The sequence below is a fragment of the Oxyura jamaicensis genome, chromosome 10 (assembly GCF_011077185.1).
Source record: "Oxyura jamaicensis isolate SHBP4307 breed ruddy duck chromosome 10, BPBGC_Ojam_1.0, whole genome shotgun sequence".
In the NCBI taxonomy this organism is placed as follows: domain Eukaryota; kingdom Metazoa; phylum Chordata; class Aves; order Anseriformes; family Anatidae; genus Oxyura; species Oxyura jamaicensis.
This window is the reverse complement of record NC_048902.1, coordinates 797,676-821,651: the sequence shown is the minus strand read 5'-3', so window position 1 is coordinate 821,651 and position 23,976 is coordinate 797,676. Positions and strand designations below refer to the sequence as shown.

At 41.1% G+C, this 23,976-nt stretch overlaps 1 long non-coding RNA gene across 10 annotated transcripts in view; it reads right to left on the bottom strand.

The window, feature by feature from the left end:
• LOC118172254 overlaps window positions 1-23,976 on the bottom strand; it is a 163,361-nt gene that overhangs the window by 72,731 nt on the left and 66,654 nt on the right. The window contains exon 6 of one of the 10 annotated variants that reach the window (XR_004753615.1): window positions 1,926-2,050. The exons of the other annotated variants lie outside the window; for them this stretch is intronic. This is a non-coding gene — a long non-coding RNA (uncharacterized LOC118172254). The remainder of the gene's footprint in view (window positions 1-1,925; window positions 2,051-23,976) is intronic. 10 annotated transcript variants of the gene reach the window in all.

The following is a 23,976-nucleotide window of genomic DNA, read 5'->3' as shown; positions in this document are numbered from 1 at the left end:
TCATCTATGAAGGATGTACAACACAGGGAAGAGCTCTTTGCTTTGAAAACAACAGCTCTGGTTACAAAACTTACAAACATGTGCAAGTCTCTATACATGGTGCAACACAGAAAAAATCCATAGAACTACCCTTAGACCAGGTATTAGAGGGGTTTGGAAATCCGAGCTCAGCAGATGGAGCTTTCTGATTGTGTTCTGCTTCTGTGAACCCCCAGGGATGTTTCAAACATGTGTCTGTCCAAGCACTGCAGACACTGGTGTGCGACTGCGTTGTGCAGGTTCCTCCCATGCAAACTTCTGCCCTGGACTGCACTCATCCTTGGCTGCACAGCTATGTGAAATGCGTATTACCAGGGGCTCAGTCCGACACTGCAGCAATGCAACAAAGCCAAAGTGCTCAGCCCCTTCCAGAAGAGAGGCATCACTATTCCATTTTACTATTCCATTATTTTAAGACACTGCTGCTGACAGGCTTGGCTACTTCCATGAGCATGTGTGTCAGCTACTCTGAGACAAACAGGCTGCCTGCTCTGCATTCCTTCTGTTCTCACCAGCCTCTGTCTATCATCTGTTTTCCATTTCATTCCTTTACCTCCCATTCTTTAAAAGTATCTGTAGGGTTGAAAAGTATCCACTGGCTTCTTGGTCTCTGCTGCTGGAAGCAGAGTGTTTCTCTTACTTGTTCCAGGGAGCAGGCCAGAAGCAGGCAGCCAGGGAGAGCATCAAGCCAAGAGGTGGGGTTTTAAGGGGTCTGTGAGTTGGTGTTGTTCTTTTTTTTTTTTTTTTTTTTTCCTTATAATATTTCCCTCTTGCCTTAAGATTTTCCAAGCATACCCAGAGCCACTGGGCCTGGCCATGACGTGCTCCTGGTTAGGCTGCAGTGGTCATGATCGAAGGCTGCTGCAAATCCCTGCACTGGTGATGACTCCCTCCTTCCTGCACTCACCATTGCCCTGAATTCAGTTAAGAAATTTAATTTATTTTAATTAAAATAGTGCAAACTGCTGCATGACGCTCTCAATTTAGTCTAAGAATAGCTTATTTAGATTTATTTTATACTTGTGCCTAATTGATTAAACCAAAATAAGCCATTTTCATGCTAAAATCGGTGCATAGGTTTAACCAACCCAGAGCCAGTTTGCCCTTCCAAATGTGTGCAATAACAAAGAGCATACGAAGGCACGCAGTGAGTATTCGCTTGGACTGTGAAACACAACATTAATCTGTCACCCCCTGACCCTGTGCTGTATTGCCAATACATCAAACATCTTCACTCTGCTTAGCCCAAGCACATTCCATGCACTGTGCTCTTTGTCAATAACCGTTCAAATATTTCTCTGCCAGTAAAGACACAGCATTTTCCTGCCCCTTCCAGCATCAGCAGAGTTTCTTAGCTCTTCATGAAAATTCAAATGAAAAATATCGACAAGTTTTCATTGTTTCTGAGCACACACAAAAAGCAAATCCATCTGCTTTTTCCTATCTTTGCAATGCAGTGCCTGTATATTTTTAATTCCACCTTCACATTCAAGCCAGACTTGAAAAACTGAGAATGTGTTTTTATGAGGGCTTTAGGTGAGCAACTTCAGACGATCTTAAGGAGAGCTTACCTGAATTTTTGCAGTCCTACACATGAACTGTGCTATGAAGACTTCAGGATCCTTCAGGACAGAAGATGCTTTGCAAATGGGCAATATTTATCACTGACAAAATGCACACATGAACACAAATCTGGTAGGACAGGGCACTGTCCACTTCTGAGGCAAAGCTTCTTGCAGGTGCTCCTTGCTACACCCTACTGCCTCCTACCAGAGCACAAAGCTAACCCGAGCCAGGGGGAAGAGGTTTCTTTTCAGCCTCTCTCTGCTAGAAAGTGCTTTTTTAATGTTAGTGACTGAGAGAAAGAAACAGACATCGCTTGATACCTTTGTGGGCTGGGGAAGCACCGCAGCAATGCCCTGGCAGGACCAAGCCCGGACCCTTGTGTACAAGGTGCCTCAGCAATCTGCAGGCTGCAGTAGCACATACCCATGGGCAGTTGAATTACCACCTACAAGTATGAGAAATTAAAATGGTGAACAAAGGAAGGGGAGTAAGAGAATAGCATCAGTAAAGTATTTGGGGAGAAGGCTTTTCTGTGTCTTCTGGTATTTTTGTTGTTTGGGGAGGGCAGAGAACACATGAAACAGACTAGAGATGTGCAGTGAAACTCATCACGGGCTCTTCCAAATGCAGTCCCGTTATTTCTGGAACATTCTTCCAGAGACATGTGGTTTTATTCCTGTTCTAGATCCACTCCCATGACAGATGTCTGCAAAAAAGTCATGCTGACTTCACTGAGACATAGCAAGGGTGGGGGGACTTGCACTATTAGACTTTGCCCTGGGATGGAGGCTCTAGTGAATTACTTGCTCTCCTGTCACTCTACATAATAATTTCTAAACCAATCATGCAAGGTATTCTGTTCCACAAAGGATTTGCAACTGTAGAGAAATTAATTTCCTCAGACCTTTAGCACTCCCCTTGTAAAGGGACTGCTCTTGAACTTTCTCAATACTTGCTACTGCTGCTCTTACAGTCTGTTCATGGTATTACTAATTTCACAGAGAGAATAAACCAGTGAGAGAAAAGGCACAAATTTGTTTTCCCTGACCCCCCTTGAATTTTTATTTAAGCTCTCTTAATTCCAGTATCCTATTTCTCTCAGGAAGCTTCTTTTCATCTTTTTGAACAGTTTCACCAAGTAGAAAACATATCACAAGAGCTTCAGTGGCTCTCCCTCACACACTGCCCTAGAGTTTGCAGCCCCAGAATAACTTCTGACTAGCCGTGATTTATCTGGCTGGTCAGAGGTTACGGTACATAGAAATGCAATTTCTTCCTCGCACCCACTCTATCCTTCTTTGGCAACTCCAGGTGTCATCAACAATCTGCCGCGTGCCATTTTATGGCCTTTCCTCCAGTATTTTATTCAACTGATATCCCTTTTGCTGAGAAATGCTACCTAGAAAAGGCTAGAGCCCTTTTCTCACTATATATTTAATTAGTGTAACTGCTGATTTATGTACTAAAGAGTTGAAGATTCATCCGCAATAGTTCTGCCCTGTCAGCATATGCCTCAGCTTGACATTTGAAGAAAATGTCTCTTTATTCCTGGCTGCATTCAGGTCTGGGGTGATGCTCCTGTCTGGAAATTAGTGTTCAAAAATTACCTGCTTTCTCCATTGTTTCCCAATTTCATGTTAGATTAAACGCCTCAGAGCTTTTTCATTAGGATTTTGAGTTCAGTGCTTTGATGACCCACTTAAGCCTGACAACTGACAATCTCAAAGTCTCCTTAATTCTGCTAAAATAAATGAATTTGTCCATCTCCTGATGTTGTTTTAAATAGAAGACAGGAAATCTATGTGACTAAAAAAGCCTTTACTTCCTTTGCAAATTTGTTGCTATGCTGCTTCAGCTCTTGTGTTTTGATTGAGGCCTCACAATACCTTACAGCACTGCGCTCAGACTGCACCGCTACCTTCTTCCAGCTGCTTGCTAGTTAAACCTGGCTGGGGGAAGTCTGCAACTATCTGAGTCTAGTTAGACTGAGAGAAAACATATAATTTTCTTTCTTTTTAATTACTTGTTTAGGACATTGGCAGTGACAAGGACAAATTATCATCCTTTACTTCATCTTCTTAGGCAACAGCTGTGCTGCTCTTTCTACTATGAACTTTTGCAAATATTTCTATCACCAGCCTGCAGTTTCAAAGATTAACTGAAACAGAGAAAACTAAGAGGACATAAGACATAGAGTAGTTTCCATTAATTAACTTTAATTAGGAAAGTTTTGAGGATTTTCAGATTATATAGGAGAAAGTTTCACCCACTAACACTGCTACTCTGTTATCTAGACCTGTGCTTCTAGAGGTAATGGGAAGTTTTAGTTATCTTCAGTGTGAGCACGATGGGGGTCAGTATAGCCAAGAATGCAGCACTGACCTATGATCAAAGGGAGTTCGGAGTAAGGAAAGTCATGTCCTCCAAAGGAAGAAGATAAAGCTTTCATCCATATTTCTTACTAGGAGCACTAAAGTACTCCAAAGCCTGATTTATGGCATTCACGATTTACGGCACTCAAAAATCCTGTGTGCTCAGGTGCCTTTTTTGAGTCCCCTTTTCCCCTATTTGATATAAAACCAATGTTTTATTATCATCTGTAGCACATTTGTATGCCAACATTCATCAAATTAGGCCACTAGATACACTCAGCTCATTTCCAAGATGTTTCCAGCTTGGGTTGCCTAGTACTTTCACCAAAGCAGATGCACAATTACATCTTTAGAAGGCTAATTTATAAGCATAAAGGACAGAAAATATTGGCCTAAAAACAAGTCAAGAACAATATTCCCAGTCAGTTAGAACTAGCTGAGTAAGAACGAAGGCAGCAAAAAGAACTCAGACAGCCAATGATCGCATTAAAGAACATCATCCTGTTACAGGGACACATGATGGGAGAAACAGAAACAGGCTTTGAGCACTGCTAACCCATTGAAGAAACAACAATAGACAATTCTAGCACTGAACATTATTTTTAAAAGATTTAAAGTCAAACAATTACTTTGTAGGCATGCTTTAATCTGACATAATTTACAAAATACCTTCCAAGGCAACACACAGTATTTTCTCTAAATCTCTCTAAAAAAAAAACCACAGATCTTCCTACATAGTATTGGCAACAATTTGGCATTAGGTCAAGAGATCAAGCAGGAACATGAACATAGGAAATCTTATAAAAATGATTAATTTCACAGGGCCCAGCTTTTATATTAACTTTTACCTCGAGTAACATCAATAAATATATTCAGCAATTCCTACAACAACAAATCTACTCAGACAGCTTTCTCTATCGAAAACTCCAAAGAATGCAATGAATTGATGTCCAGTGCTCCCACTGAGAGCTCACACTTCTATCCTGGTTATGGAGGTGTCAAGGGGGATAGAGTCTCAGAAGATTAGCAGCAGACCCCTACTAAACTCATAACTATCTTCATTACTAACTCTCATGGAAATGCTTGTCTAGCGTTTGCCCTGCTTCTTCCTCTCTGTTGTTTTTGGTCGTTAGCTCAAACACATGCAGTTCAGACTGCCTGAGGAAAAGGGTGCAGATCCATACAACACACTATCCAAACCTTTTGCTATGTTCACAGATAATAACTTCGGATTAACATTAAGCACATGATACATTGGCTCGCATTACATTACTTCAACTGTAGCATGTCACGTTATGTGAGCCAAGGTCAACATTCAATGTGACATGATATGATCTAACACGACGCAGGGTTATTGCCTCCTGTGTGAGGAATCTCAGGCTAAGAAACAGAAATAGAACAAGCAGATGCACATAACATATCACTTTAAAATACTCCTGGGAAAAAAAGAATCATTATTAAATGCATTGCAAATTTTGCCAGTATTCTCCTTACTGGACTCAGCTGGACCTCCAAACTGCCATGATATGTTTTTTCCTTTCCTTTTTTTTAAGCAAGACCCAAGGGCTACTGAGTCAGTCAGACTGGTACTAGGACCTCACCACAGGAGGAATTTCAACTAATTCAGCGGACTTCATGAGCTGTGATCACTCTCCTAATACTTTCTGCTCTTCTAGACTTCAGTGACCTCCTTTTCATGAATAATGTGAGTGACACTACTGAAAGTCCCGGAGGAGCCTGATCATACTGAGTGATGTGGGGTTTTTGGCCTGCAGAGTAACAAGCCATAGGAAAGAAACGTTTAGCTGCTGTATCAGACTCAAAATGTATCAGAGGAGTATAAAACTTTAAAAGGACCGGCAAGTCTTCAGGGGGTTTAATTTGTTTTCACACACTGTATAGCTTCCAAGTTGCAAGCTCTGTTCACTCCTCAGCTACTCCCGCAGAATTGCATCTGCGCTTTGAGGACAGGGCGAGATCAAAGTTAAACTCAGACATACGAGTCAAGGTGGCTGACTGTACTCATGCAATTCTGTTGTGTGGCTATAACCTTAATTTACTCTTTGAGCCTACTATAAGCATAGCCCATATGTGAAGTATAAGGATGATACTCAAGCAGCTTTACTCACACAAAAGCCAGCCAGATTGCCAAAGAAAAAAAAGATAGAAAATTATTGTATTAAACATTTAGTTTTAAATTAGAAGTAATAAACTCTCATAAACTACAATAGAATTATCAGTGGCCACTGAGATCATTTAATATCTGGCAAAACAAAAATGTACAGCTTCAAGAACCCATCCTGTCCCTGATATAACATAAGGATGTATCATTTTTAGAACAAAGGCTAAGCTAATCATAGCTGACTTCACATTTCTCTATTTTCTGTTCGCCTTTGTAAACATGAAGGTAATGTTTTGCTTTTTAGTATTCTGTGACAACAGAAAACACAAGCATTATTTTATTAGCCTTTAAATGCAATTTGGTTGTTCTCTTTCCATTTCAGCTCGGGAGCTTTGATGTCTGAGTGACATTGGATATACCTTAAGGGCTCAAAAAAAAGTTCAATAAGCTTCATAGCCTCAGCATAAAATACAGAACAGGGAGAGAGAAATAAATAAATAAGTACACGCACACATATTTTCCTCTTTTATGACTTTGAAAAGCCACAGCTGTCATTTGGTTCCTTGCTTTTTCCTCGGGCTAAAGATCATCTGATGAGATAGGAATAAGCATGGTACAATCCTTAGACTGGATGCAGAGAGGCCAATATTTTTACCTAGTCAGCTAGCATGGCTTAAAAAATAAATAAGTAAATAAATAAACAAACAAACAAATAAATAAAAATCCAAGTCATCTCCTTAGCACTTAGCTACATCATCAGATATACCCACAGAACTGTTCCCCAAACTCAGGAAATGCTGACAGTAGCACTTACTGCACCAGCCACCTCCTACCTCTGTGTACTCTCTAGAACCCAACAATAAACTGGAATCTTCAACCCTGATTTTCCAAAACTGTGTCAATTTTCCAAAATCCAAAACGAAAGCAAACATTAATTTAGGCCAGAAAAATCAATCCTTGGAGTAAAACATAAGGGGCTTCATTTTCCTAAGACACTTTCAGCACCAGAGTCCCAAACTTTAATCCTAAATCTAATCCTATAATAGCCCTAAGACAACCTACCACTAGAGAAAGCAGAACATAGGTATAGACTTCGGTTCACAGCAGCCTCTTCTAAGTCTGCAAGTGATAAGCTGGATTCCTGACCCCTTCAATAACTAGTCCCTAAAAAAATCCCCAAAGTTTCAGTTCAGAAGTACTCTTTAAACCTTTTTACTCTCTCACACTGAGTTCCATCTTAAACCCAACCTTCGCTGTAGCAAACACATGCAGAGAAACAAAGTTATCAGTGTATAAGGAATACCTTGGGGATTGGCCTGTAAAGTAAAAAAGAAGAGGGCATTGCCTTGTATAAGCATCAGATCACTTTCAACTTTGCGTGTTTGCAGGATCCAGCACTACAGTAGGTTCTGTGAAATGGCTGCTAGACCAAAGCTATCTTTGTGCACAACACACAGAAAAGACACACAGGATGGCAGGTGTCACTGCAGAAGTGGCAGTTCCCCATCTTTTTATCTTTAAATCAAAGCTGCATCACCTAGTTCAAAATTTGAAACCATTGAAATATGTTCAAACCTTAGTTTAGAAATAAGAGGGTGAGCTTGCAGTGGGTTACCTGAATTCACTGACTCCTTTTCTTAGTCAATGACTTGCTTGCATTGACTTGAAAAATGTTTTCACTTAGATCCTTCCCTTATCAAAAAGAGCAAAGTTACACATTGCTTGTACGACTCTGTCATTTGTCAGCGAGCAAAGGCAGAAAGCAAAGCAACAGGGTGATGTAGTGACTATAACTAATGCTGCTAAACATCACAACTTTTTCAGCAAGTCTGGCTTCTCTCTTCAGTAAACAAGAGACACTAACCAAGCTTGGTGACAATGAAGAAAAATCTGCTTCTTTGCGGATGAGAGTATATTTCACTGTCAGAATTATGGGAGACCCAGTAACAGTGTGGTGTTCTGATTTAAACTAAAGGCAATTCTCTCCAGAGAGCTGGTAAATTCCCAAGCACGATATGCCTGGGCAAAAGCTAATGTAAAGTACAGTTCAATTTCTTCCAAGGGATTATAGAAAGGAAACAGACATTTACATTTCAATTCCACAATAATATTCACTGCAAGTCTTTGCTCTCTTGAAAATAAACCTGACAAAAAGACACCACTTTTTTTTTTTTTTCTTTTTCTTTTTTTTTTCTTTTTTTTCCAAGGCTTCCACCAGATCTAAACTGGCTATGACTTTGAAAGAGCACACTGAACCTCTAGAATCACTTTGTAAAAATCTGGACTACAAAATACTGTTCAGGAAAACCATAGAGCTACAAGAAGTCAGATTAAAATGGAAAAAGACCCAGTATAGAAAAGCTGCAACAAAAGCACCAACCATCCTAGAGGGGAAAAAAACCCTGTGGTCATCCTGCCTGCATTGTTAATTGGGTAGGGCAGTGTCAGTGCAGAAGTGAATAGGAACATCACTGTTAAGTGCCTGCCTGAACAATTTAGCATACTTCAAATAGTCAAGATCTATTTCATTTTGAATTAAGAGCATTTTTTAACCTACAGAAGGTTTCAAGAAGGGATGAATAATCATGGCACACTTTGCCTGCACATACGATTTTTTGGCTCACACACCACATACCCTAAATCTCTGTATTTTCTCATCTGTCAATCTTTATTATAAAAATTCCCACTCAAGCTGAACACCTGTCTTCTGAGACCTCGTCTGCTCATGGCATTGATTCCCCAGTTGAAGCCAGGTTTCTGCTGAAGATGTCATCATCATCTGCGCACCAAACTGCAATGTTACATGCAAAGGATTTTAACTTTATGTAGGAGACTTGAAGATGGCATAGATACGCTTTTAAAGACAGGAAATTTCCTTCCACGTAAATACACCAAGTGAATGAACAGTAAACACAGACAGATGCAGATCATTTAAGCTAGTACACATAGAAGAATTTCAAAATAGACTTGTTTTTCAAAACTACCATTTATTTTTAAAAATAAACGCCTGGAAAACATACCTTACTGAGAGCAAAATTTAAAATCAGATTTTTAGGTTACATGGAAAGAAAATACAAGAGAATATAAAAAGTAAAACAGGAGATAATGTGTAGTTCAGATGAAGCTACTCTTGATGTCAATTTGAATGAGGTTATTGGAAAAAAAAATAATGATATTTTAATGTTGTGGAAGTTGGGGTCCTGTGCCGTCTTTTCAGCAACTAATTGTGCTAAGAAATTTTGATATTAGTTTGACTGATATTTGATATAATGATCTTCAAAGCAAGAAGAAAATCTGTCTTAACCAATGCTGTTTAAGTTAAGGCAGCATTGTCAAAGGATAAGCTGCAATGCAGTGACAACCTCTGGGTTACTTCACCTAATGAGGACTATCCCATGGCAGCAACTCGCCTGTAAGGGGTTGCAGCATTCTGTTATGTCAAGAGCACCATCTTGCTGGCCTTGAAGTGGAAAAACTGAAGCAATGCCATGAACAAGCCTTAGATCAGCAAAGAGAGGGAGAAATGGGGGATTCCAAGAATTAGATTACATTTTTCTGGAATCTTTTTGTATCGCGAGGATAGATGTATAAGCAGAAAAACAGAAATTGGGTAAACTCTGCCAAAAAGCATCCTGCTCTAGTAGCAATCTGCACAGTAAACTTGACACTCCTGCTTCATCATACATTTTCCAATTCCAGTATCATTAAACAGCAATTGTTCTGCTCTACTTCCTGTTTTGAAAAATGCTGCGTTTTGCTCTGCCTCCCTAGCAGCCTCTTAAGTCATTTCAGTTTTAATCCTCTCACAACAAACGGCTATGAGAGGGAACCTTGCTGAACTCTCTAAATTCATTTCAGGACTTTGAAGATGCCACCATTTTTATTAGTTCACAATTATTGCAGCTGCCACTTCCAAATGCCTCAGAATGCCTCCTTAAAAAGGGGGAAGTACTAAAATGAAAATTTTCAAAAGGATTCAAAGCTCCTATTGTGGTTGCTGGATACAGCCAGCTACCACATTTAAGTGGCTAAAGAAAAGCAGAGAGTTCTTTTAAGAGCGTGACCGTGAATGACTTGTTCCCATCGATGTCTGTGCCAGAACTGAGAAAAGACAATGCATCCGCAATAGTGAAAGGACCACCTTTAAACTCATCTCACAGCTCGTACAAGCTAGGGAGCAGCAATAACAGGTTGTAACATCCCAAAATATTTTCTCTACAGGTTATATGTAAAGGTTTTTACCATCCAGGTCCAAAAATATCAAGTGAGGGCATGCAAATTCAGGAAAGAGCAATGTTGGAGTTCATAGAAAACAAAATATGCAATATATTCAGAGCTGGGAAAGAGAAAGGTAGGAGGTGGTGAGAAAACGACACAATAAAAGTAAGACTGAGCAAGCAAAACATAGTTCTGATAAGATAGGGAGGCAAGAGAAATAATCAATATCCATTTGAGTAAGCAATCTTCCCCAGCTACCTCAGTGTTCAAATACTGCTTATATGCTCCAGTTGTGTTTGGTATGTTCTGGTGCTCTAAAGCGTGCTCCCTGATCTATGGTATATGTGCTTTCCTACTGAAATCTGCTGTGCATATGAAGGACTGCACTTCTTTGCTGCATTTAATGAAAAATAGCTTTTGGTAAATCTGATGTGGCAAAAATGAAAGAATTGGGCACAACAACTGGAGGAAAAGCAGTGGCATTACACAGCCAGTACCCCTCTTGCTGCTCCAACCATGTTTCAGAAACGTAACCAGAACAGAAAGCAATATAACTGATTTTTTGCTGTCATCACATTCAGGATGTTGATAACCACCTTGCAGCAACACTATCTCCACAGATATGGTGTTTTGTAGCCATCTTCCCCCAGCAAGGGGGATGCTGGGCAATTGGCGCAGGTCACCATGGCTCACCTTTGATCCACCCAGAACAAGCTCCATGCCTAGCGACACGTTCAGTGCTGACCTTGCCAGCAGTTAGAGCCCTCACCATTTCAACAAAGTCAAGATGGACTTGCTGCCAAGAGGCCTGTTTCATCTGCTTCAGCAGTGACATCTAATTGTGGGACTAACCACACACAGCTGACGTGCACCGCCTGCTGCTCACTCCCACCCTCTCAGCTCCTGACTGGTGATGAGGAAGAGTCACAAAAAACCTGTGTGGTGAAGGCCTCTCTGCAAAAAGGACCTTCCCTCAGGTCCTGAGTGTCCCTGGAGGTGATCTGGCACCTGGTCAGTGTTTCTTTCTCACAGCTCCCCAAGGCAGTATTTAGCTGGTCACAAGTAGGTATTCTTGGCAATGGTTATCAAGTCCAGCTTTTCTCAGAAGCAAGCAAGCAGTTCCCGAACCAAGCTGTTAGCAGCCAAATACCTCTTGAGGTTGCCAATCTACACATTCAGCAATTGTAGACATGTTTCTCTAGCATCTAAGTGCATTCAATGTCCTTGCCCAGGTTTTGGCAGCAGGGGGCTGGCCTCCTTGAGAAGAAGCCAGTGCTGCCCCATGCTGGGCACAGCCACTTCTGGCCAGTTTGGTCAGGCTCCATAGCTGCCCAACAGGGCACAGCTGGGCCCATCAGGGGCCTCTGTGGAAACCTGTGTGAGGAAGGGCAGCACAGCCGTGAGGGGTGAGAAGAAAGCGTGGGCAGCAGCCCACTCAGGCAGGAGGAGGTGCTCCAAGGGCTGGAGCGGAGGTTTCTCTGCAGAGCCCACACTGGAGCAGGTTTATCCTGAGGGACTGCAGCCCATGGAGAGGACCCATGCTGGAGCAGGAGTGAAGTGTGAAGAGGATGGAGCAGAGGAGAGAACTGTTATAGACTGCAAACCCTCACTATCCACCCCTGAGCCTCTTGGAGGGGGGCAGGAGTGAAGGAACAAAGTTGAACCTGGGAAAAGGGTGTGGGGAGATGTTTTAGTCTTTGTTTTTCACCATCCAACTTTACCTTAATTGACAATGTTTATTTTTACAAACTGCGGCTGTTCTGGCAATGATGGTTGTTGGCAAGTGATGTCCCTGCCTTTATCTTGGCCCACAAGCTTTTCCATCTTACTTTCTTCTCTTAAGACTTCTGTTTCCCTAGACATTTATCATAGGCATGAATAAGAGCATTTCCAATTGCTAATACTGTCTTTTTTCACCAGTATCTCTAGTTGTTTCAGATATAATCCCAGCCCTGGTTTTATGAAGGAAGACTGCCCCAGCAAGCAATTCTCTGAACATCCACCACCTGGACAAAGCTCATTTCACTTTGCAATTACAAGTCAAATTTAACTGTGAGGTAGAAAACACCTTCAAAAGGATTAACACAATTGTGAAAAACATGTCCTTATTCAGAAAACAGGCTGTCTGGATAAGAGTTCTTCAGATGAAGGACTTCCCTAACTTTGGGCTAGCCACAGCAGGGTGGGTCCTCAAGAGGCAGAGAGGGGCTGACCAGTTTCTGGCCAGCCTGGAAGGTATGGGATGCTGGGACAGCCAGAGGGGCTCTGGGAAAGCTGTGGCTGGGCATTGCAGGTTATGGGGGATGGCCCCAGTGAACATGAAAGGGGCAGTGATGTGTTAGGCCAATTGAGAGGATATGTACAGGAAGAATATTTTGGAAAAGCCCTGAAAGAGAGGGAGAGAGACCACCAGGATGCAATAAGGTGTGTGCAATAAGGTGTGAGGGAAGCTGCGAGAGGCCTCCAAGTCCTGCAGGCAGGAGTATGGTTATGGGAAGGAGGGTCTATCTCCCGTCACCTTCCAAAGCCTTTTCCCTCCTGCAACCCACCTGTGAGTCCCCTCTCTCCTGCCACCTTCTGGGGTCACTGGGCGTGAGAGGAGGCAATGAGGCACCTGCATGTACAGGACAGAAGAAAGGAAGGGCAGCAGAACAGATGTAAAGGGAAGGGTTTTCTCTCCCTGGCATATGCTGATGGGAAAGGTGATAGCAATTGCTTCAGAGAGGCGCTGCTCTTGGTGCAGTAAAACTGCTCCCCACCTTGCCACTCCTTCCATCCCTTCCCTGTGCAGTCAGGAGGGAGAAGTGCTGCACAAGCCAAAAAAGCCAATCTCCATCTTCTCAGCCCCAGGCAGACCCAGCAGGCAGCTGCAGGCTGATGAAGTAGGCAGTGGCTTGTTCTTCCCAAGCCCAGAGCTGGCTCTGCTGTTTTCCTCTTGGAAAGCAAGCGAAAATGCTGGTGTTAGCAATTAAAATGATGCAATACGTGACACAGTCAGAAATAATGTAGCAATTGGGTGCTTACATGCTGTACTGCAGATAAGCCTATGCTGATAATACTTGAACTTTTATGTCTCTGAGATATTTACCACAATGCCTATTTTGTTCTCTGCTCTTAACTCTGTAGGTTCAGTTAGTCTTATCACTGACCCTGGGAATCCTATGTGGACAGAGGGGATTTGCCAAATACAGGAATAATGTAACTTGTGGTTGAAGATATATTATTGTTGTTGTTGTGTTTTTTTTTTTTTTTTTCATTAAGCTTGGAAGTTATGCAATATTACAAACTGAGCCACTCCAAACAGCATGGTAAGGTGAACTAGAAGAACAGAGACCCAAACTGGATAATCTCAAGCTATTTTAAGAACTTGTCTCCACCACAAAGAATATTAGCACAACATTTAAACCATTCATGGCTCTGAGAGAAGGCAAGAAGTTCAGTGGAGTGCTCACCACAAGCCAAGCTGATGATAAAGTGCAATGTGAGTCACTGATGGAGACAAGAGGTCGAGCAGGTACGGCACCCAACAGAACAGGAGGGTCAGGTGCTCTTGCAAACAGAGCCGTGCTGTGTGACGTGGGTTAGGCATCTCTTCCCTGCAATACCAGGTGTGTCTCACCATACAGGATGGATCCAAGCAGAGAAACATGACTCAATCTCTGCTCACCTCCTTCACAGCTAGTTCATATCCTAAAAGCAACAGAGTCATGTTAGCATGACGCTCCTGCCTGGGCATGGCTAATCAGTCTTCCTGAGTATTTTGCAACATAGCTGTTCGCTGTGTTGTTCCACAAGAACCAGTCATACAGACATATCTTCTTGTCCCCTTATTCTGCCTTGCTGGTTTAGGTCTGAAGTACCTTCAGACAAAGACCACTGGACTGTTCAAGTATGCCAGGTCCCAGATTCAGGTCCACTGCCAGCTGGACAAGCCAAACAGTAACAGGCAGTCAGGACCCAACAGCACTAGGAGCAGAAGGGGATGAATGAGGGTTTCTCAGCTTGGGTCCAGTTAAAGTTACATAACCCCAAAGTTACTAAAAGGTCAAGAATGATGCAATTGTAAAAAGTGTAAAAAGTGTAAAAGCCTTCAGATCTGCACATGAATGGACAAGTATGCAACAGAGAAGCTGATGGTTGAGTAGGCGTCTATGTGCTATATAACAAGCACTTGATTTCTGCTAGAGTAGCCCACATAAAAATAGATACAAGTTCCCCCAGGTCATATTTACTTGTGTTCCCACTTCAAATAAAACATCCACAACAGCTATTTTGGGGAACAATTTATCTATATGTATTTGGTGTCCTACTACTACTCCACGCTTAGAAATCTTGGCAATACCTCCCAGTCAAAACAGTTACAGGTCTTACTCAGATTTTTTTTTTCTCATGCAGATAAGGCTTACTCATGCTCAGTACTCACATGGATTTGAATGACATTTATATGAGTTAAGGTTCGCAAGAAAGAATCTTAAATGTGGTGATGGAGCAGTCGGTATTTTCATACCTAATTAAATTAATTTGGAAAGGTAAATTTATGAATAGGATTAGACTATTATTAATAGAGCAGATTGGCAATGGAAGCATATCTTTTAATTATCAAGGAGCTTTTGGATAGGATTTAGTCACAGTAGAAAATCTGTACTTTGATATATTGCATGCTGTCAGGGTGATTTTTGCTTTTTCTTTGCCTAGGTCAACCAACTACATACCATGCCTCTAGCAAAAAGTAGCCATTGAACTGATCGCTCCTTAAATTTCATTTCCCAGTCACACTTAATAACTGTCTATCCCCAAATCCCTGCAAGGGACAGGAGAGTATCACAGTGATACAGAGCTCACATCAATTTCTGTGACACAGACTTGGGTACTTCTGGCATTAGAAATGCTCCACTTTCAGATGGTCTGCCTACAAGCCCAGTATACAGCTTAGGGAATATAAGATTAATTAAGGGAAATCTGGGGAACTGGGATTCTGCTTCTTATTCAGGCACTTTCTGTTTTTTGTTTGTTTTTGTTTTGTGTTGTTTTGTTGTTTTTTTTTAAAAAGGTCTGACTTCAAACACAAGTATCTCATATTTTTAAGAAGAAACTGAGAAAGAGGCTTTACTGCTGGATGCACTCAAAACTTACACTACAGGTGCTTCCTTCAATTCTACAAAACAGATTTTGATTAATCCAGTCACACACACACACAGCTTAGATTCAGCTCTTTCCAAAACGAAGTAAATTTAACACTACACAGCTTACAGGCAGTCTTCAATGCATCTTATCAAGCCTGATTAGGAAACGTAAGTGATCCTTTTTATAGTCCTGAGCAGTGGACAATGCACAGTGGAATTTGGTAAGGAGAAAGTGGTGGCTTTGAACTGGATTTTCTCCCTGTTGGTTTCTAAGAAATCATATTTTAATTATTTAAAAATATCTATCAGTTGAAGTAGAAAATACTGAATATCTTGTTCTAATGTCATAATAGTGACTTTGCTACAGAAAGAAACAGTGAGTCAAGTGTGTCCAGCAAGCCCTGGACCGTCTTCAAACAAATTTGTTGGCTCCTGAACATTATGATGTTAATACAGCTGTATTAGCTTGTTCACATTAATAAACACATGTGTGGGAAGGTTTAAGTCTCTGCCTGGCAAAGTAGTTCTGCCTCTTTGGTTTCCAATGGGACATTGTTTTAGGCTCAGTTCAGAAAAGAGATCAAAGTTTGTAAGAGCCTCAACGTAGGCGTTCAATGCTTGCTGGTGGGCTGTGCTTCCAGCTTCTGTTGCAGAGAAAAGGCATCTTGCAAAGAATTGACACTGTATTTCATCGATGTCATTTGTAATCCTTTTTAACAGATTAAAATTATGGGCTGCCTGGTTTTCAAACACAGCGTCATCCAATTTGCATGGTCCAGGTCCTCTTCTGCAATGAATGATGGTCTCAGTAAGTGATATTTACCAGTCCGTCATGCCACTGAACTGCAGCTAATATGCACTGAACCTTCAGCAAGGCAGTGTGGAATTATTTCTCAGAAGCAATCACCGTTCATTTGACTCTTTTCCTGTTTTACCTCTGCATCTCTGACTGCAGCGATTTCACATCAGGAGAAACAGGCAAACCCTTGAGCACTCTCAGCAAACATCAAAATGTGAACTGCTAAAAGTCTATAGGGAGACTGCCAAAGACACAACATTGCAGCCAGGAGTTTAACTTTCACTGATGATACATCATCTAGAAGTCAGCAAGCATGGGATAACTTCACCGGTATTTTTATCTTTAAAAATCTCTCCCAGTGGCCAGTTACATGTGTCTAAACTTTTGCATTGTAAAACCAAGTGCCGTTCTAAAGCATACGGCCATATAAACACTTGCACAGGTCACACGGACTCACAACATCTATCAAATTACTATTTTTGTCCTCCAGGAGTCCTGAGGGCTTTCAACTGCTGAAATTAACCCTCAGCCTTCAGTGTGCTCCAGTATTACAGTGCTCCACAGCTTCTAAGACAGCATCACTATCTATGTTTCTTAAAATAGAAATGACTTAGAATGCAATACTGAGGTTTTAAAAGGACCACTTCAGAATCCACATCATAGCCATTCCTCCTGACAATGTGAGTGAAGTACAGAAGATACCACCGCAACTCTGCTGATGTTGACATCTGCCTGTGGATCCTGTATTGCACTGGAAGTGACATTTAGGTAAATAAATTTATGTCTTTAAGTTTTACTTGTTTGTACACACACAGGTAATTATGCACAGTACTTCCATATACTTCCACTTTGTCAGTACTCTGTCACTGTCCAATCTGCCAGTACTTCCACTTTGGAACCAAAATGTAATGAATATAACTAGTTTCAATGTCAGCAGAGCCAGTTGCTTCCCTACAATATCAGACATATTGAATATAGTCTGAGGCATCACCTGTGCCCATGTCTGTGCCATAAGCAGCGGGCACAGCCCTAGGCACCTGCAGCACAGCCCTGATGCAGCCCAAGGTCTGGCAGCCACAGTGCAGTTGCCTTCCCTGTTTTCAGGCAATTCCCCAAGCAGGGGACAGGCAGTGTGCTCCCCTGTGCAATACAGCTAGCAACACTTCCCACAGAAGGGATCTTTTTAAGCGCTCTCTTCTAAATAATCAGTGCTTCATTTACATAATTTCAGGACACAGTTGAGCCTGAAAGCACCATCTCTGTGGCTCCAAGACTCCTTGTTCATCACTGGCTGCAAGTGCTGCTGGGCATCCCCCTCCACATCAGCCCCAGTGAACTGACAAGGAGCCTGAAGGCCTGGGAGCCATAAGGCAGCAAGAAACCACAGAAGTTGGGAATCTCAGATCCTGTACTTCCACTTGTGTGGCACACTGCCCAGAAGCCCTCAAAGTACCCTTGGTGTATGCCAGGTTTTCAGGGATCTGTGGAGGCATCCAGCATGTCAAGGCTATCCTAGAGCCACAAACCTCACAGCTCACTGGGAGCCATGAAGTCAGGCATGAAGCCTGTCAGAACCCATCACATGAAAGTCACTAAAACTGATGTTTTTGCAAAATGATTTAGTATCAATGAATCTGCCTTTTCTGATGGAAAAATATTTTGTCAGAAAGCTCCCAGCTAGCCCCAGTCTGTAGCTCCCTCAGGCAGGTTAATAACCAGCAGAGCTTCTACACTTCTACTAAAATTCTTATAAAAATATTTAAAGAGAATTTCAAATGTTATGCCATTAATAATAATAAAATCGGACTTCTGTTCTCCACTTCTGCAGACACAACTGCCCAGTAAACGAGGTGCTGTACTGGTGCTGCATTTAATTCTCCATGATCACATTTGCGTGCTATATGCAGCACTGCAGTGGTCCAACATTTTCCTTGTCTGTTTTGACTACAAGTTCTTTGAGGCAGAGGCCTTTTCCTGCTTTGTTTCTGACAAGCAGCTTGTGCAACCATGTAAGCAACAAGTTCCTATCAGTAGCAACTCTGGCATGTTCTGGTTTAGAGCAGTGACCTCAGCAATGTATTTCCACACTGACTTTGTCCTTAAGTAACAAGTAGCTGCAAGAAAATAACACTGCATATATATTTAAAAGTATTTTGCATGGCTTTTTAAAGGCATTGCTTTTTAAACACTAGATGGACGCCCTCTCTGCCATCACCACTTCACTGTCATTGGCTATATTTTGCTTTGTTTCTGTAAACAGCCCAGGTGTTCGAACAACAGCAGGTAGAAAAACATCCCCCTAAAATGTTTAAGTAAGAGCAGGATAGGACATCCTTTTGTTCCAACGAAAACCTCATAAAAGGTCTAAGTAATATTGTCTAAGCCCTGATTTTTCCAGACGAAAAACATCTAATTCTTTTTGTAACATCACAGAGTATTATTGCAAAGCATCCCTAGCAAGTCCAAGCTACACAAACTAGCTGTAAAGCTTTTAATTTGTCTAAGGAGATGCTTAAGCTGGATCAAGCATACTCAGGTGTTACAACTCAACAAAGAAGTTTGGCAATTATTCCTTTGAGAGAAGGGGAATTGCACTAACTAGTACCACTTTCGTCTCAGGTGATCCAACATATAATACCTACTGCAATGCTAATTAAGTTGGCCTGTATTTTTAGAACTTTTAGGTTATTGAAGAACAATGGCTTTGGGATTTTATTATTATTCAGCTTGTAGAATTTTAGAATAACTTGTCCCACTTTTAGAACCATACTACTTTCCCTATTTCACACAACAAATGTTTGCCATGAACTCAAATCCACGTACATAATTACTGATTTTTTTTATTATTATTATTTTTTTTTGGAATGCAACCTACTGACACACATTACCTGAAATTTGATTTTTGTTTTCACCTTCCTTCTGAATTAAACTAAAATAGCATCATTTTTTTTTATGGTAATATCTTCATAACTCAATAAAAATGAAATTAGTTAGTATTTTGTAGCCTCAGACACCTCCGTCAGACAGCTACTTTGTAGGCAGGAAGACTGATGTAATAAAAGCAGAGAGCTTGAAACCTACTGCAGAGTCTGAGCTAAAAACCACTGAAACCAGATGGAGAAAGAATTCCTTTGACACCCACAGTTTCAGGTCTGGGTTCAGTAAATGACCTAATGAAGATAGTGATGCATAATCATAACTTCCTATTCTTTTTAAATTACGCGTTAGCAGCTGGATACAGTTGCCTGATGTTTATCTTGATGAAATCTTTTTCACAGAATCACAGAATTTCTAGGTTGGAAGAGACCTCCAAGATCACAGAGTCCAACCTCTGACCTAACACTAACAAGTCCTCCACTAAACCGTATCTCTAAGCTCTACATCTAAACGTCTTTTAAAGACCTCCAGGGATGGTGACTCAACCACCTCCCTGGGCAGCCTATTCCAATGCCTAACAACCCTTTCAGTAAAGAAGTTCTTCCTAATATCCAACCTAAACCTCCCCTGGCACAACTTTAGCCCATTCCCCCTCGTCCTGTCACCAGGCACGTGGGAGAATAGACCAACCCCCACCTCACTACAGCCTCCTTTAAGGTACCTGATGGGCTCTGGCAGAACAGGATCCCAACAGTTTTGGATACTCTGTGGCTGACCAGCTGAAGTCTCCAGCAGGACCTGAACAGCCACATTCTTGCTGCCATCTGACAGAAACTTCTAGCTTGGCAAACACCTACCAGCGCTGTTCCTTGTTCTACAGTTTGGAATAAGTTCTTTACAGGAACTAATATAGAGCTGACACCATTCTAACCAGAACCTTTAAAATGCACGCACAGCATGCTTTACCACAGGCAGCAAAAACTGTTTCAGATTTCATCATATGACTGGCAATCAGCATCTGCAAAATGATACCATCTTTATGTTTGTTTTTTTTTTCTTTTCTGACCTGGCAATGAATTTGCTTCTACTTTACTTTTCAAACCCCAATTTAAATATATTTAAAAGGTAAACAGTATACATACATTATGCAGAATGATACTGCATTATGAGTATTTTTAATACCAACTACCTCCTGTTCTTATTGCCATAATATTGAAAGATTCATGATTTTAACCACAGATGAGCTGCCATAATTGCATATTGTACAGCCTGACAAAGTTTTCTTGAGTCCTTCCACCCGCTCCACCACTCATCTGTACTTCGTGGCTGCCTCTTGTCGCATCCCCACCTGAGCTTGTACACCACCTGGCTGTGAGGGTTATGGCGAAGAACCAGGGCTCTTTGTTTCTGCTAGACTACAGAAAAATGAAATGCATAACAAAAGATGGATGCACAAGCTTTTTAGCTTTTTTATAGAAATCCTTTTATAGAGATTACAGTTTACTGCTGTTTTAATTTTATACTGGTGAAATTCGTAAAATTTTTGTAAACTGCAAAATCTTCTTAGGAAACAACAGCTCAATGAAATGCTGAGTTGATTACTCATTAAAAACTACAGAATCCCATTTGGTGTGAAAAGAATACTTCTATGGATACAAATAGGGGGATCCTTCAAATCTTTAGCTATAGGAAAAAAAAAAAAAAAAGCCATATCCTGGGCTGTACTGAAACAGTATTTATAAAGTATGTAAGGAGTCACAGTATAAAAAAACATCCAACAGATTCAAAAACATGCTTTTCAAATTTTTAAACTGACCAAGTATTCCAAAGACTAAAACAAAACATGCAGCTATAATGCTACTGGAAAATAAATAAATAAATAAAAATAATTATTTTAGGTAGAGCCAGTAAAAAACCCTGCTAGCTATGGTACAGCATAATGAAAGGAAAAGATTATACTTTGTTAGAAGAATTAGGTTTCCTAATGATTCTAAAATCTATATAGCAGCATAGGTCACACAGATCTTTCCACTGAATTTAGTGACTAGAAAATTTGATCCCCCATTTGATTTGATTTAAAGCTCTGGAACCAATGCATTTGTATGTGAAACTGTTTCCAACCTTTTATTTTGATCGGTTTTCAGCACTTGTTTCAACAGTAACTTCTTCGCTATTGCAATTCAGTCACTGACTTGTAAAAAAAGGAGACATTTAATTAAAAATGCCAATATTAAAATAGTCCAGGAACACTCCATTAAAGTTATGTTATTTTGGTCATTGGCACCACTATAGATACTCTCCTGTTGTTATATAGGCTACACAAAGCAACTTCATGCCCATACGCTGAAAAAAATCAGCTTCTACTGATCAATGAAATAGGAGCAGATGTTTTCAAAGCAGAAAAAAATACAAAGGTGCACATAGAAATTGAGTTATCCTAGGCAACTGAGATCTATTCCTGCACTGTATGGGTTTGTTTTCTGAGAATTTGACAGCTGTTACTCTGGCAAATACATATGCACTGCTGCAGTGTCCTGAATCTGTTTTCCTGAGTGAGAATTTGACAGCTGTACAATTATTTCTAGTGCAGAACAAGGAATTGCACTGATTATTGCCTTCATCTTGCTTTATGAAATTCAGTCTCAATATGATACAACATAGACGCTATCCTTCCATGTCAGCTACTCTCTGGAACTGAAATTTGGCAATAGAAACACAAAAGTAGATGGAAAAGTAGATGGGCCTTAAGTTAAGACCAAAAAAAAAAAAAAAAAAAAAAGTAGAAACTTGTTAATTATCTCAAAGACTTGTTTTTTCCATCCAGGCAGAATGAGCTCAAGATGAGCTGCTTTCCTGGAAAGGAGGCTACTGTGATGTCAGTTCAGTAAATTTCTCAGTGGTCTTACAGTTCCAATCAATTTTCTGATTTCCAGCTTTTTACTGGTAATGTCCCTCAGAGACTGTTGACAAAGAAAGACCTCTTTCCTACTCCGCACCAATTCTTGGAGCAACTGCCAAACCCACACTCCTTCACCTACTGCCTCCAAGCATTCTCGTCCATTTTCTTAATTTGTCGGGGGGAGGGAGAAAGACACAGACTGGGGGGACAGTATTTGTTATTAGTTCTCTGTCCTCTGAAGTGACTACTCTCTCCCTCCCTCCCACCTTCTTGGAGCCTTCCTCCCACTCCGACTCAAGAGGAGCTGCATGTTGCAACTGGCGAAACCCTGGCGTGGTTAATGGCTGAGCCAAGAGCTCTGGAGAGAAGAATAGAAGCTGAGACTGGCAGGAAGAGGGAAGCTGGATGATTTTCAAGAAGCTGACTACTATTCTATTCATGACAGAGAAGAATTGGTTAGAGAGTAATCACCAGCTATGTGACTTTTCCCAGGTCCAAAATCCCAAACAAGAAATAGAACTGGATATTTGTATAGTGTTTCTTATCCACAGGCCTCATAGCAAATACCATCACCTCTTCACTTAGGAGGAAAAGTGAAGTCACAGAAAAGCTGGATGATTTTCTTACACAGTAAGGGAAAGGCAGAGCCCTGGTGAAGATCCTCTGGCTCCCAGTGTCACAGTGACCCCACAAGGTGCCTGCAAGGCTCTTCTGCTCATGACAGCTCAGAGCAAAACCTCTGCAGCATAAGCATGGTAGCACAAAGTTCCAACGTGCTGTCTCAGCCATCACCCCACTTTGTGGTGGGCCTGGCAGCACTGAAATGCATGAGCTAGTTCAGACAGCACAGATCAAACAGAAGAGCAGACTAAACTAGCCAAACCCCACACTGCACTGAATCCAGCACCTCTGCTGGGCTGTATCTCTTTTGTCTGAAATCTCCAGGGAGCACACACCTAAAGCACTACAACTGCTGCAGGGACGCTGCTGCCCATACTTCATCTAACATCTTGCAAGTCCATCCTGGCAAACACAGTGGCTGCAATATGGAGAAAAGATAAGAAACTGTAACAAATAAACAGATTTCCCAAGTCGCCAGGGTGACTTTTCTAAAGGATTATTCAGGATCTGTCATCAATTTACTGCCTGCCTCTATCTGTCTTAAATTGTGTGTGATTACTTTGTTTAGTTTTGCTGACACTTGTGTTTTGTTTAAGGGTCTCTTTGTGCAATGCTTTGTGTCTGCTTTAAATAAGCACTCTTCCTGTGCTTGTAGCAGCATGCTTGAGTTCAGCAAGATGTCTATCACTTAATAACCAAATGAAAAGTTTAATCACCCAAAAGCTAGCTTTCAACCTGCAGTTAACAAAACAGAAAAGCTAAGGGTGTTCCATATGCATTTTTCTCTCCATTTCTTCTGTTATCACATTTGCTTGTCTGAGTGAGTTTGGTGCTGTGTATTTAGTCCTGTAAACATCAGCTCAGCATGTGGAAACATGCAGCATGTACTCTTACTTTGCAGTCAGAATCAGTCCAACAAAGCACAGCAATTACTCATTGCAGTCCTTCAAAAATTGTTGATTTTTTGTTACTAATCACTGAGAATGTATGAAACTGAAAGAATATGCACTAATGGCTTGCTGAACACATCAACTGTAGAAAATTGGGCAAGCATATCTGAGCAAAACATGACATGGAAACCAAACAGGAAAAATACAAGTCATGCCAAGGTGTCATTTTTACAAAGTGACTTTTTTTTAAAAAAAAAAAAAAACAGAGACAAGTTAATGTTCCAATATGGGACAATAAAGCTACGTTAAAAACACTTGCCATTAACAGCCATCTGCTCTCTGCAATTTGGGGGTAATTTTTATGTACAGCTGACAGCTTTGCATCATCTTTCCTCTTTCGTGAAGGATTGTCTATGCCTCTAGTGTACAAAGCCTCTGAGAAGCAGAATC